This window comes from Sceloporus undulatus, chromosome 7, assembly GCF_019175285.1.
Source record: "Sceloporus undulatus isolate JIND9_A2432 ecotype Alabama chromosome 7, SceUnd_v1.1, whole genome shotgun sequence".
In the NCBI taxonomy this organism is placed as follows: Eukaryota; Metazoa; Chordata; class Lepidosauria; order Squamata; family Phrynosomatidae; genus Sceloporus; species Sceloporus undulatus.
In genome coordinates, this window is record NC_056528.1 from 27,669,324 (window position 1) to 27,684,889 (window position 15,566).

A 15,566-nucleotide genomic window follows, 5' to 3' on the forward strand; every position below is an offset into this window, starting at 1 on the left:
CGAGGGCAGGACTAGAAACAGTGGGTGGAAATTTACAGCAAAACAGATTTTGGCTGAACATTACAGGGAACTTCTGAACAGTGTGAGCTGTGCAAGGGTGGCAGAGACTGTCTCAGATGGCGGGAGACTCTTCTTTGGTGGATGCATTTAAGCAAAGCAAAGGTGGCAATCTGCTTGTGAACTTGTAGTTGCAACAGTCCCACACAAAGCAGAGGACTTCCACATCTCATGTCTGATTTTTTGGTGGAATAGATTACAGAGGTCTGGAAAGCAAGCCCAGTGAAGGACAACTTAGGAGCTGGTTATGTTTAGCTTGGAAAAGAGATGACTGAGAGGTGGAATTAATGTTGTTGTTCAATACTGTCAAATGAACTTCGTCTTCAAGTTCTCCTATGAATGGGAGATCTCCCCAAGTCAGCCCATTATCAGCAGCTCTGCTCAGGTCTTGCAAACTCAGGGCTGTGGCTTTCTTGACTGAGTCTATCTACTTGTAATGTGATCTTCCGTTCTACAGCCTTACCAGCTATCATTGTCTTTTCTACTGAGTCATGTCTTCTTATGATATGCCCGAGGTATGACAGTCTCAGTTCTCTCTTCTAGGGAGAGTTCAGGCCTGATTTACTCCCAGAACCATTTATTTGTCTTTTGGCAGTTGGTGGCATCCACAGAACTCTTCTCCAGCACCACATTTCAAATGAGTTGGTTTTCTTCCTATCAGTTTTCTCGTCTTGCCAGCTTTCACAACCATACATAGAAGTCAGAAATACAACCGCATAATGATGTGATAGCCATTTGTAATACAAGAACTGATATCCCTGAACCTCCTTGGAGGGTGGGAGGTTACTTACAAAACTCAATTACTTGACCACTGGAAACAGAGTGATATGTCAGGACATGTCTCAGTCCTGCAGGGCTTTAAATACCAAGGGAGACAGCAGAGGAAAGGTTTGGAAGCGAAGATGGCAGAGTGCGCAGAAAGCATGTGTGTCAATGAGATGCTAAAGTTTCCAAAGTTCTGAGAGTTTGATGGACTTTTTGGTGCATTAACAACAGAGGCGTGCAATTTTTGCTTGTCCACCTGCAAATTCCATGCAATCCTCAGTCTACTTACAAGGAATAATGAATAATCTCATTTGGAATATCAGGGAGTTACCATGGCTGAGTGGGGATTCAAACTCGGGTTTTCAGTCATAGTCCAATGCTCAACCATAATAACAGGGTTCATAAAAAGCTATGATGAAAACGTATTGCTCTTTCATTGAATATATACAAATAAGAAGACTGTTATCTGAGCTATGAAAAAAATCCCTTATGGCCCCATACAGACAGGCCAAAATAAAGCTGCTTTGGGTCACTTTGGAGGTATGCTGTTTAAATGATGCATGCGTCCTGAGAGTCCGGAAGCAACGCCAAAGCCATGCTCCAGTCCACCTCCAAAGTGACCTGAAGCAGCTTTATTTTGGCCTGTCTGTATGGGTCCTATGTTTCCTCTGCCTCATCCTTTTTCTCTCTTCCTCCTTCTATTGCTTCCACTTCCCACCCCCTTCTCTCCCCTTTCCCCCTTCTCCCAATATTAGTAATTTTGTGTGATTTCTTACCTGTTATAGTTGATTTCTGATTTTGTAATTGGTTGTCTATGTATGATTTCAAAGCCATCCCCTGTAAATAAAGAAAGCAACGTTAAAAACCAGGATGTGAGTAAATGAAATAAATAATACATTAATAAACATTCAACAGTTCTAGGGCAGACATGGTCACTGGGTCAAGTTTGGGGTCAATTCTTTGCCCCATCGTCCTCTGGCAGTTGCATGTGTTTCTGCTCGTGTGTATGAATATGTTTGTGTGTGGTTTAAAAAAACCAGAAATAGCCAGACATTCATCTCCAGTTTTGGGGGGAGTGTGTGTGTGTGTGTGTGTGTGTGTGTTAAATAGTGATAGTGCCATTGTGGTGTAGTGGGTTGAATGTTGGACTATGACTCTGGAAATCAGGGTTCGAATTCCCACTCAGTCATGGAATCCATAGACACTGGGTGATCCTGAGCAAATCACACTCTCTCAGCCTAATAGGAAGGCAAAGGCAAATCAAGAAAACCCCATGATAGGTCTGCTTTAGAGTCACTATAAGGTGGAAACAATTTGAAGACTATAAATTATTATATCAAAAGTGCAAATCTAAACTAACATAGACAGCAAAACATACAAGCAAGTGCAGACCTCCTCTGGAAGCTGGAAGATTTAACTGAGATTTTGAAAATATATAATTGGTTTTATTTTCCCCTGTAGCACAGTTGAGTTCCAAGCTCCCTCCCCTGAATTTAGGAGAGGAAATTTCAGATTTTGGATTCCTTGAATTAAAAAAAAATGATCCAAAGAAAATTATTATCTGTTCTTTGCTCATCTCTAACTTGGTGGGTCATATCACTTGTGTCCTTATCTCTCCACTTCAGCCACCAGTCAAACATGCCATTTGTATTCTTCCCACCAGATGGCACTTTCCACCAGTCTTTTAATATTTGTCTTTCCTGTTTCACTGGCCTACTTATTTACCATTGGTTTTCTTAAAGTCTCATCCCCATCCAGATTCACTCACAAACAGACATCCCAGTGATGCTCCTGGAGTACCAAGAGAGAAAGAAAAAATAAATTAATCCCCAATGAGCAAAACATATATCTCCTTGGAGGCTGACCTGTTCGGTTCCAGAAAAGTTGCCCATAGCCACATTACTGAATTCTGAACAAAAGGACAAATATAGAGAAAGAGCGAGAGAGAAGAGAACAAATTTGTTTTGGTAGGGTGGGCTGGGTATGCGTATCCTTAATGTTTAAGTCCTGCAAAAAGAAGAGGAAGAGGAGAAGGAATGGAAAAAGAGAAGAAGGAGAAGAAGAGGGGAAAGTAGAAAAAGAGGAGTAAAAAGAAGAGGGGAAAGGAAGTGAAAAATCTGTATGCACAAAAATCAAAAACTGAGGCAGAGAAGGAGGAATAAACTCAGCCAGAAGCACCTCAATGTTCAAGACAGAACTTGGAAACAAGGTGTTTCAAATTAATTTGTTACCCATTGTTGGTTAACATTTTCTACAACATAATTATTTAAACTGTTAAACGACAACCAGCGTACACAAGCAGTGTTTAATGTTGCTTGTTATTTTTGGTTTATCGTTTGGGGTCATCTTGGGCTGCTTTACACTAGTTTGGGCCACTCCACGCCTAAATATCCAAAAGGGACCTGATCCCGCTCTGACATCGGAAGCTAAACAGGGTCAGTCTTGGTTGGGACATGGATGGGAGTCTGCCAACAGATACCAGTTGCTGGAGGCTACATTTCAGAGGAAGGAATTGGCAAAACCACTTCTAAGAAAGCCCTAAGGAAATTCATGGGGTCGACATAAGTTGATAGGCAACTTTTTAGGTACATAACCAAAGAGATTTCTGTGTAGATTTCTTATAGTTAAAATAAATGTTTTACTAATGTGTTTGTTGTTATAGTGTGTGCTTTCAGGTTGCTCCTGACATGGCAACTCTAAGGCAGGTCTATTATGGGGTCTTCTGGGGCTGAGAGGGTGTGAATTGTGGGTTTCCAGGGCTGAGAAGGGAATTGAGCCCTGATCTCCAGGGTCCTAGTCTTACACTCAAATACACTAGCAATCATTAATGTCATCCAATTTTAAAGGGAATGTAATTAGGTTTGTGTAAGATGCTAGCATTTCCAAAAGATTTTATAGCCAAGGTCTATGTCCTAACCACAAAGGAGGACAAGCCAAGGTAAACTGAAGGACATTCAATAACAATGTGGGACATTACCAAATAGAAGTTAAGAAACACTCATATAAATATAAATCCATGCTTCTCCATCATGGACATTCTGGAATTCCTCCTGGACAGAAGTTTGAAATCATAAGTGTTGGAAGAGACCCCAAGGGCCACCCAGTCCAACCCCATTCTGCCATGCAGGAACTCGCAATCAAAGCACCCCCAACAGCCTCTGTTTAAAAACCTCCAAAGGAGGGGACTCCACCACACTCCAAGGAAGCCAGTTCCACTATCTAACAACTCATTTACCATCAGGAAGGTCTTCCTAATCTTGAGATGGAATCTCTTTTCCTCTAGTTTGAATCCATTGCTCCGTGTCCTAATCTCTGGAGCAGCAGAAAACAAGCTTGCTCCATTCTCAATGTTACACCCCTTCGAATACATATGCAGGGTTATCATATCACATGTAGGGCATGTCCTGGAAAAGGAGGACATCTGGCGCCCTTGTCGACAGTGGCCTCCTGCCTACTGTTAATTTTCGCAAGCACCTGGGCTTCCTGCCTGGCACAAACCTCCATAGATTCGTGACCATGCAGCTGCATGGAGGGGGAAGCAACCCAAGGCCACAGCCTCCCTTCCCTGGGCACTGAGCCATCCTTGCTCTGCCAGTTGCCATGCCAATGGTGATGCTGGTCCAAGGGTTGCTGTGGCAACCTGGGAGGGAGGCTTGGTTCCCATCTCCAAATCCAACCCAGGCCTACAAAGCTGACTAATCTCCCTAAAAGCACTCCCTCCTTGGCAGGCAGCTAATCAGGATGACCTACATACATTCAACCCAGGTTTCTGGTTTATCTTTCCCTCTATCCCACCCTCCCCAGCATCTTTTTACCTTCCTTCCTTCCTTCATCCCTCCCTCCCTTCCTCAGCATGTCATTTCTTTTATTTTCCTCCCTTTCCTTTCCTCTCTCTCTGTCTGTCTCTCTCTCTTCCTTCCAATTTCCTCCTTTCATCAGAATCCTTCTTCCTTCCTTCCTTCCTTTCTTTCTCCAATTTTTTTCTTTGCTTGCTCTTTCCTTCTTTCCTTCCTTCTTTCTTTCCTTCCTTCCTTCCTTCCTTCCTTCCTCAGCATGTCACTATTTTTATTTTCCTTTCTTTCCTTTCCCCCCTCTCTCTGTTTTCTTTCCAATTTCCTTCTTTCAACAAAACCCTTCTTTCCCTTCCTTTCTCTGTTTTTCTCTGATTACTCCTTCCTTCCTTAGCATGTCATTTCTTTTATTTTTGTCCTTTCCTTTCCTCTCTCTCTCTCTTCCTTCCAATTTCCTTCTTTCATCAGAATCCTCCTTCCTCAGCATGTCATTTCTTCTATTTTCCTCCCTTTTCCTTTCCTCTTTCTCTCTCTTCCTTCCAATTTCCTTCTTTCATCAGAATCTTTTTCTTTCCTATCTCCAATTGTTCTCTTTGCTCCTTCCTTCCTTCCTTCCTTCCTCAGCATGTCACTACTTTTATTTTCCTCCCTTTCCTTTCCTTTCTCTCTTCCTTCCAAATTCCTTCTTTCTTTCATCAGAATCCTTCTTCTTTTTCCTTCTCCTTTCCCCAACTTTTCTCTTTGCTTGCTTCTTCCTTCCTTCCTTCCTCCCTTCCTCAGCACTTTCTCCTTTTTTCTCTTACATTCTCTTCATTCCATACACCTTCTTTCCAAAGCATTTGTTTGCTTACTTGTTTGTTTTTCTCTCCTCTCTGCTCCTTCCTTCCCCTACATTTCTTTATTTTTTCTTTAAATAATAATAAATAAATAATAATAAAATTTTTATTTTTATCCCGCCCTTCCAGGGATCAGGGCGGCTAACAACAAGAATTAAAATACATACAATACAAGAAAGGTAAAAAACCCATAAAATACAATACACATAAAAAACCCCTATAGCCCAACCTCATGGCCACGAAAAGAGGAGGGAGGCCCACAAGATATTTCATTCGGGGAATGCCTGCTGGAATAGGAAGGTTTTAAGATCCTTCCTAAATTGGGCCAGGGTGGTAGATGAGCGGAGCTCAATGGGCAGCTTATTCCAAAGGGCTGGGGCAGCTGTGAGAAAGTCCTCCGTGAGGTGGAGGCTAATCTGGCCCCAGGCACCTTCAGTAGTTGCTGCCCAGACGTTCTGAGGGTGCGAGGCGGAATGTACGGGGAGAGACGGTCCCTTAGGTATCCTGGGCCCAAGCCATTTAGGGCTTTATAGGTAATAACCAACGCCTTATATTGAGCTCGGAAGCGGATGGGCAGCCAATGGAGGTCCCTAAGAACCGGTGTTATATGGCTGGACCTGGGAGCACCAGTGACCAGCCGGGCCGCCATATTCTGCACCATTTGTAGCTTCCGAGTTTGGTATAAGGGTTGCCCCATGTAGAGTACATTGCAGAAATCCAATCTCGAAGTTACCAGAGCATGTACAACAGTTTCTAGGTCCCTCTGGGCCAGATATGGGCGCAGCTGGCGGATCAGCCGAAGCTGATAACAGGTGCTCCTGACCGTCGCATTCACCTGAGCAGTCAGGTGAAGCGACGAGTCAAGAAGCACCCCCAGACTGCGCACGGAGTCCTTCACAGGGAGCGTGACCCCGTTCAGGACAGGTGGAACCACTGCCATTCCTGGACCAGGAGAACCTATCACTAGTACCTCCGTTTTCTCTGGATTCAATTTGAGTCGGTTTTCCCTCATCCAGCCCATTACTGACTCTAGACAGGCCACGAGAGGAGAGACGCCATCCCCAGTCACTGCATCAGTCGGAGACATAGAGAAAATGATTTGGGTGTCATCAGCGTACTGATAACCCCGCGCCCCATGTCTCCGGATGATCTCTCCCAGCGGTTTCATGTAAATGTTAAATAGCATGGGAGACAGAATGGCCCCTTGAGGGACCCCAGTTTTAAGGGGCCTCTCGTCGGAGCACACGTCTCCCAGCTGCACCATCTGGGACCTCCCGGAGAGGTAGGAATGGAACCACTGGAGTGCAGTGCCCCCAATTCCCACCTCTGCCAGGCGTCCCAGAAGGATACCATGGTCTATGGTATCGAAAGCCGCTGAGATGTCCAAGAGCACCAGCAGGGACACGCTTCCCCTGTCGATGCTCAGACGGAGATCATCGACCAAGGCGACCATGGCCGTCTCAACCCCGTAACCCGCCCGGAAGCCAGTTTGAAATGGGTCCATCCCTCATACCATCTAACTCTCCCGATTTGGCAGGGACAGTTCCAATTAATCCTCTGTCATCTCATTTTTTCAGCTCCTTGGATAATGTCCCACTCTATCTTTCCTCCTTCATTTTCCTACTTTCTCTTCAGAATACTTCAGATGCTTCAAACTGCAAAAGTAGTAATAGATTTGCCTTAGGGTTGCCATCAGTGAGAAATTACTTGAAGGCACACAACAACAACAACAAACGTTGTGAGCCATGGAAGTGCAACAGTAAGCAGTTGCTTATAAAAAATTGCTGTCCAGTTTCTACACAAATTCATAGGTTCAGCACAATTGCTGACTCCAACCAGTCTATGTAACCAAAGGAAGCTAGTAAATAACATGGTTATTTGCATTTGCTAGCTTCCTCAAACAACATGATCCAGCATATCCTCCAAGTGTCCTGATTTGGAAGAGATAATCTCTATTAATCCTCTGCCACACCACTTTCTCCACTGCTTTTAAAATGTACTGGTTTCTCTTTATTCCTCCTACCTTCCCTCTTTATTCTCTCCTTACTTCACTTGCTGCAAACTGAGTTCAAAGTGCAAAAATACTTTGCACGCAATTAACTCAGTGTCAGGAGAGAGAGAAAAGGACAAGAGAAGAGAAGGCAGAATCTTGCCCTTCTCGGGAGGCTCAGACCAAACCCAACTGCTGCAGGCTCTCCTACCTGCCTGGTGTGTCCTTTCTCTTTAATAACTTTTTGCCCTCTTGACCCCACACTTCCATCCTACTCTTGGTCTCATGTGTCCCAGTGAAATGTGGGAGGGTATGAAACAAGGTTAAAAACTGTTGAGGAGGTAGATATTTCTTAACAAAGGCAAAGGAGACCCAAAAAATTACAAAACCAAACAGATCAGCGCCTCAAAGAAAGTAATGACTGCAGCAGTCCCTTGGCATAAAGCTCAAGGCCAATTGCAGGAAATAGCTGTCAGGCAGAGCTAACAGCAACCCTGAAATGCTGAAAGAAGAAAGTCAGGAACAAAAGTGGATAAAATTCTCAATTGTTGGAAGGGGAGATGCAGAGAGATCGAAATAGGAAGGACAGAAAGCATGGAGGAATGAGTAGATCAAAGCCAGGCACTTTATTTCTTTGGAAGAAAAGAGGTATTTACTCCTTTCTGCATTCCACCCCACTTCCCATCATACCTTCCTAACTCTGAACATGGCAACCCATAACTCCCATTTCTTCCCTTCATCCTCTGCCTTTGTTGATAGGAACTGAACAGCAGCAGCAAATCTTTGCATTTCATAGATTTTTGTAGGTTTTTTGGCTATGTGTCCATGTTCTAGAAGAGTTTATTCCTGATGTTTCGCCTGCATTTGTGGCTGGCATTTTCAGAGTTTCAGGAACATACTCTTCTAGAACATGGACACAGCCCAAAAAAACCCACAAAAAGCTATGGACGCCGGCCATGAAAGCCTTCAACTTCACTTTGCATTTCAGTTTAATACTCCAGCAGGTCAACCCCATAAGGCCCTCAATACCATATGCAAATAAAAACCCAAGGTGCCCATTAAAAACAGTACAGGGATATAATGACAGGGAGAGACTAGGCTACTGCCACACTGCAGAATCAATGCAGTTTGACACCGCTTTAACTGTCACAACTCCATCCTATGGCATCCTAAGGTTTTTGGCACCAGAGCTTTGTGACAGAGAAGGCTACATATCTCACATAACTACAAATGCCAGATTTCCATAGCACTGAAGCAATGTTAAACTGCATTAATTCTGCATTGTAGAATAGATGCAGCCTTAAAGGAATGATTTGGGGAGCTGGGTATGTTTCACCTAGCTGAGTCGGCAGAAGCAATGGCTTCATTTTACCTCAGTGTACAGGCAAAGCAAATAATGCCTAAAGATTATCCATGCCATTGTATTCCCCATTTCTGTGTATGGCTGAGAAAGCTGGACAGTGAAGAAAGTGGATAGGAAGAAAATAAACTCATTTGAGATGTGATACTGGAGAAGAATTCTGAGAATACCATGGATGGCTAAAAAGACCAATGGATGGGTCCTAACGCAGATCAGGCCCCCCCTGGAAGCATACCCTGGAAGCAAAGATGACTAAACTGAGGTTGTTGTATTTTGGCCATATAATGAAAGGAAAGGCTCACTAGAAAAGACTATAATGCTTGTCAAAGTGGGCTCCCATTTATAGGGTTGCCGTGGGTTGAAGTCGAACTGAAGGCAGTTAAGAACAACAGAGAGTTAACTCAAATGCCAAAACCACATGTGCTTCGAAATAAAACTGTGACTAATTTTTTCATGGTACCTAAGATCAAAGATTGACCAGAGTGGTGACTACAGTCAGAAAATACGAAGAAGACTAAGAATGGGTAGGGCAGCTATGAAAGAATTAGAAATGATCCTGAAGAGTATAGATGTACAACTGAGCACTAAAGTCAGAATCGTCTAGGCAATTGTATTCCCCATCGCCATCGATGGATGGGAGAGCTGGACAGTAAAGGAAGCAGACAGAAAATCAATGCGTATGAGATGTGGTGCTGGAGAAGAGTGCGTAGAATACCGTGGATAGCCAAAAAGACAAATAAATGGGTCCATGAACAGATCAAACCAGAAATGTCCTTGGAAGCCAATGTGGTGAAAACAAGGCTGTCGTTCTTTGGCCACGTAATGAGAAGGCATGGATCACTAGAAACAACAATAATGCTAAAAAAGGTAGAGGGGAGGAGGGGAAGATCACAAGCAAGATGGATGAACTCCATCAGGGGAGTCACAGGCCTGCCGCCTGAGTTTGCAGGGCCTGAGCAGAGCAGTGGAGGACAGGGAGTCTTGGAGGTGTCTCATCCACAGGGCCACCATGAGTCGGAGTTGACTTGAGGGTAGAAGTGCTGCCCTCTTTAATTCCTGCTTGCCTACTGCAAAACCAAGAACAGAAAGAGGCAATACCTGCTGAATTGCTTTGACCCTTGCCTCCTCCTGCCCTGCTTACTTGGATATCCTTGTTTGCTTAATGTGGGTTTAATCCTGCACATGTGACCACCTGCAGCAGATGGCACCTTGGCACAAGAACAACTAGGTCATAGAATTCTGTGCCATCTCCTCAGGGGGGCAAAACAGCAGGGCTGTCTCTGCCACAAGGCTGAGTGAAAACAACTGTCTTCAGGTGCTAATTGCTAGACAGGGGTCAGCAGAATTTCACCCACCGTTCCTGCATAACCAGGTTGTTCCCCTGTGCTGGTCAGCCGCATACCTTCCAGCATTTCAGAAAGGAAATGTGTGTCTATGCAACATCAAGATGGCAACAGTGAGGAATAATGCACAAGTTAAGAGAGGATGCAGCAGTTTGCTTTTGCCTGAGCTGACTGGGAAGCAGTGCTGCCAACAAACCTCAAAGAATTCCCTGGATTGGTTCCCCAGAATTCCCCCAAATTACCTGAAAGGGGGCAGGACCTCCGGGACAGGGAAGGTAGTTCTTTCATCTGGACTTCCTGATCACTTTCTATTGGCTGCAGGTAGAGAGAATGGCCACTGTTTGGGCAGGAAGGTTGAATTCCCTGGAAATTTTGCAAACATGGAAATTAAACGGAAAGTGATTAAATTGCCCAGATTTTACTTCTATACATGGAATGGGGCATATGCATACAAAGGCAGCATGGTACAATGGCTGGAACGTTGGACTCCGACTCTGGAGACCAGGGTTCAATTCCCTGCTCAACGGGAAGCCACTGGGTGGTCACACACTCTCAGCTCATGAAAAACCCCGTGATAGATTTGCCATAAGTTTATCCTCCATTTATTTCAGTTCCTGCAAACTGAGTTCAAATTGTAAAAGTATTTTGCACTCAGTTAACTCAGCTCCAGGGAGAGGAGTGAGAAGAGAAGTGAGAGAGCCTTGCATTTCCCAGTAGGTTCATGCAAATGCAAACTGCTGCAGCTTTTCCTAACCTGTGGGTTTTCCTGCCTTAATGATTTTTGTAGTCTTGACCACACTCTTTGACGCTACTTGGCCACACGTGTCTCAGTTTTCATCTGTGAAATTTTGGGAGGACAAGCAGTGTCCAGGAAAATGCTGTAACTCTTAAAAATAAAGACTTGATAAGTTTTGTTTATGTTGCAGCTAAACTACGAATTGTCAAATAATGGCAAGGAACCCTTTCAGGACCAAGCCATCACAGAAGACTTTGCCTTAAAACAAGCCTATTTCAAAACAATATATCCTTGCTGGGGAAAGAAAAAGCAGTTCCCTACTGTCCAGTGTGAGAAGAACAGAAATTCTGGTACCAGCGGCAGGAATAACATGGTAAGAACAGAGATAGGTTCCTACACCAGACAAAAGGAGATGAGTTCAACATACTTACTAGACTTTTAATTCAAAACTAACTGTGTGCACATGTGAAATGGAACAACCATGTCAGGTAAGCCTTGTGTAAGTAAATAAGACATTTTGAACTTTCTAGAGATCATGTGAAGTATTCTAAAAAGCATTCGGAGATGGCTTTTTATTTTGCCAGCCTCATCTTTTCTTAATGATTTCTATTCTGGTGGCCAAACATGTAACTCAATATGTTGGTAGCTGATGAGGCAGTTTCATTAATAAATCTGTTCTTCCCTATTCTCTGTTATGCTGTTCAGCCATACTCAAGTAAGGGATTCTGGAGGTAGCTGCTGTTTACCTTGCCTTTTGTAGGCAGGCACACATGGCTACAATAAGATTGGCTAACTCAAGCTTTATTGCATTGTTTACTACAGACATGCTACTGCAAAATGGCACCAAATGTCCATGTTTCACCATCCTCTTTATGCTGATGCTTCTAAAAAGATTAATTCACCAGAGGATGAGGAGGAAAAGGTGGGACTAAGCATGCATAAAAAGCTGTTGCAAAAAGGAGCTTCACTGTCAGATGCTTTGTTAATATAAGTATGCCTGTATCAGTGTCTCTCTGCATTTTTAATACAATATCCCAGCCGTAAAGGCTTTAATTCTCCATGTACAGTCACACTTGACAATGGAGACTTATTGTTGCATGTTGTTAGTTATGACATCCCTATGAACAAAAGATCTCCCCCAAATCCTGTTGTTAAGTGCCCTGCTCAGATCTTCCAAACCGAGGACCATAAGTACATCTAGAAGGATAATATGGTTTGTCCAAATGGCAGCCAAGCGCTTTCTATGGTTAAAAAAACAACTCAAGAAGCAGCCTTCCTTGTTGTCACCCTCTCCTTGAACATTTGTGTTGTGTACTTGTGTTGTTTTCCCCCTTGTTCCTAAAATGGCCACTTTGTAATTAGCAGCCAAGGTCAGCTTCCTTCCTAGCAGCCATTCTAGGAACCTGGCTTTGCAGTGGATACTGTTCATTGCAAGAATACTTTTCAGCCTTTCGGTCCAAAGGCAGAAATACAGCTGATGTAAGCACTAACTTGCACACAAGTGATCATCCTTTCAAATTATTATTTAGCTTGGAAAAGGAGACTGGCAAGCTCCACTCTCATTAAATCTGACATCCCTTTTCAGATTGCCAGCTCTGAAATTAGCAAGAGTAATCATGCGTTTATCACAGGCCAGATTTCTCACTTTCTCCCATCTTTGCTTTGTCATTAAATATGGCTTGCTTATTATTTCATCCATCGTCCTGAATGTTTTTAATTTTACAGCCAATCCTTCTTTTTGCACTTAGATGATAAATTATCTCCAGTTCTCAACATGTCTATCCAGACTTAAGTTCAGTTGAGCTCAGACCAAAATATTGGGGTTACAGGTATTAAGTGAATTAATAGCCTGCTGAATCTTCACATCCTGAGATGATGTACATAACTGAATTGATATGAGTACTAAACATATGCAAAACATCAACCAAACATGTGTCCTCTGCTTTGTACATGTTACAATACAGTACTCCAAAGGTGTATGGTGAGGGAGGTAAAATGGGGGCATTACCCCCTTCCAAGTAATAATAATGCCCCCCATTAAATTTTCCTTCAGTTCCAGGTTTCTAGTAAAGAAAAGGGACAGGTAAAGTTATAATAATAAATAAATAATAATATGAAGTTATAAAGTGAAGGCAAGCAAAGCAAATATGAATTCTACATGTAAAAATGTTCAGTGTCCCTCTCTCTGCAATACTTGATACCTGGAAATTGAAGGGAAATTTCATTTCCTTCAGCCTCCAATTTTTCTTGGGATGGGCAATGCCTTCGTTTTATCCGCCTTTGCAGCACCATCCATAAATGCCTGTTTCTCATCAGGTTCTTCTGCACCAATAATATAGCTTTTTGGTTACTCTTGAGTCAACACATATTTGCTCTCTGCTGCATAAAATGTATGTCAAATATATTTAGCCAGTCCACTGAAAACCAACCCACCTCTGTTGCTTTTGTTTGAAAAAAGGAGGCTGAGATGTCAGGTCAAAGACTTTGCATTATTGTCTTGGGAGTGGGACCAACATAGATCTTTGTCCTAATGGCAGCCCATCTGCAGAAGAAAAAATATATATAGATAGGTAGATTATTAGACAGATAGATAGAGATATTAGATATCATCTGCTACTACATCAGGATAAATCCACATCTGGAAAACATTTATGAGGCCCAACCAAAATGCCACACAATGTTTAAGCTTCCCAGTTTTTCTAAATACACATCAGAGGCCCAAACCAGGGAAACCCATTATTTAATCTCTGCAGAAGTAATGCAGAGGAAGGAAAGAAGGAAGGAAGATCAAACGTTAATAACAGATGTTTTGTTGTTAATAATGCTTGCTTTTCTTTCCTTCCTTCCTTCCTCTTCTTCTCCTTTTAGTCTCACAAAGAAATCTGAAATGCATGAGAGAGAGAGAGAACAAGTACAGTTAACACCCCAAACCCACAAAACAGTGATACCATGATTGGCCAACCAAAATGCACATAATCTACAATGTGACGAGGTTTGCTTAGGCGTTAAACCCGTCAAACCTTTCAAAGGCTATGTTTCCCTTCTCTTTGGCTGTGCTGAACCTATCATCAGAAAGAAGGCCAGGGAAGATGGGTTTAATTGACCGGACGAGAGAAGCTAAATGGTTTTTCTTGTTGCTTTGAAAGCAAGCGCCAACCATTCGCTTGTTCGAAAGTGGCACCCCTCCCTTCGTCTGCTCCACATTGCTAATTATGCCAATCCAATTAATTCATGCACGCAGAGGGACTGGTGATGGAAGAGAGAGGCTTCCACACAGTTATTTTCCTCCGAATTTCAACAAGAAAGGGAAAATCGAAGTAGGAAAATTCCCAATCCTTTGATAACCAGCCGGCAGCGGATGGCTTTTTTAATATTGTATAATTGTCCACTATTACCAGGGACAAAATGTAGGACAAATTCAAGACCAAATTGTAGGACGGGCAAAACTCAGCCCAAAATGTAGGACATGTAAGGTCCTCCATTTTTCTTAAATGTCCTACATTTTGGGCTTAGTTTTGTCCTGCAGTTGTCCTACAGTTTGGTCTCGAATTTGTTCCACATTTTGTCCCTGGTAATAGTGGACAATTATGGCAGCCCTAATTGCAGTTAATGTGGCAGCACTGAAACACAAGATTGTGAAGGCACACCTTCAAAAGATGAGTTGCCACAGCATGGCGGATAATGAGTCTAATAAAAATATAATAATAATAATAATAATAATAGTAAATTTTATTTATATCTCGCCTCTCGGGTTCCAATGAAAATAAAATACAATACAAAGTGCAATAAAATTCCGAATAAAGCCCGTTATCCTTCCCTCCAACGCAACGCTTAAAATTCCCAATTAATAATCAGAATGATCAATAACTGAATCACTTCAATAAATAAATAACTTAGCGATGAACTACAAGATACTGTTTTGTTTTTGGTAAACCTTTTGGTTTTAAGGGGGACGTAAAATAGGTTTAAGGCCGCTGTTATTATTTTGTGTGGGATTCTCTTCTTCTGGCTCTGCTACCATTTTAAATTTATTTTGTAATTTAAATTTGTAATTTAAATGGTTGCGGAGCAAATTTTGAAGTACCTGCGATAACTGTTCTTTTGGTTTTGTCATGATTTAGGATGGAAGGGATAAAAAGTAGCCCAGAAAAGGCTCCAGTGTTCTTTGGTTCAAGGCACAAAGCAACAAAAATACAAAATAAAACAAAAGCTGAGGGAATTTTGGAGGAAAATGGACTTATTATCCACTTATTTGTGTAAAAGGGCGCCAGGGCTTAAACAATGTGTGTTTTCAACCATGTTTTGTGAGGGAATTGTTTGGTTTTTGGACAACTTTCCCTCAGGTTTAGCGCTTTGCATTGTGGGTCTTCTTGTGTAAGGCTTTTCCAAGATGGCGCCCGGCTCCTTTCCCTCACAAAACCGACCGCTTTGTTCGCTGCGGCAAAAACTCTCCGCATTAGCGCCAAAGTAGGTCAGCCTAGCCACGCCCCCTTTTGCTTCGGTCAACTTTTTTTGCGGGAGGCGGGGCCGAGCGGAGACTGCGGGGATTGGACAATGAGCCAATCAGTCAGCTCGCGAGCCTGAAAGGTTGCCCCTGCCAACCTTGCCCCGCCCTTTTTATCCTCCCGCTCGCCCAATCACTACTTTCCTTTCCTCGCGCGCGGTGCAGCAAACGGGGGAAAAATAAA

The 15,566-nt window shown here is 42.9% G+C and overlaps 1 long non-coding RNA gene across 1 annotated transcript; it reads right to left on the reverse strand.

The window, feature by feature from the left end:
* Window positions 1–1,597: 1,597 nt before the first annotated feature.
* LOC121936934 lies at window positions 1,598–15,320 on the reverse strand. Its single transcript, XR_006105052.1, has 4 exons — window positions 14,963–15,320; window positions 13,312–13,420; window positions 10,385–10,505; window positions 1,598–1,659 (listed from the first exon to the last, which is right to left on the reverse strand). It is a non-coding gene; the product is annotated as an uncharacterized LOC121936934 (long non-coding RNA).
* Between the last annotated feature and the right edge of the window lie 246 nt (window positions 15,321–15,566).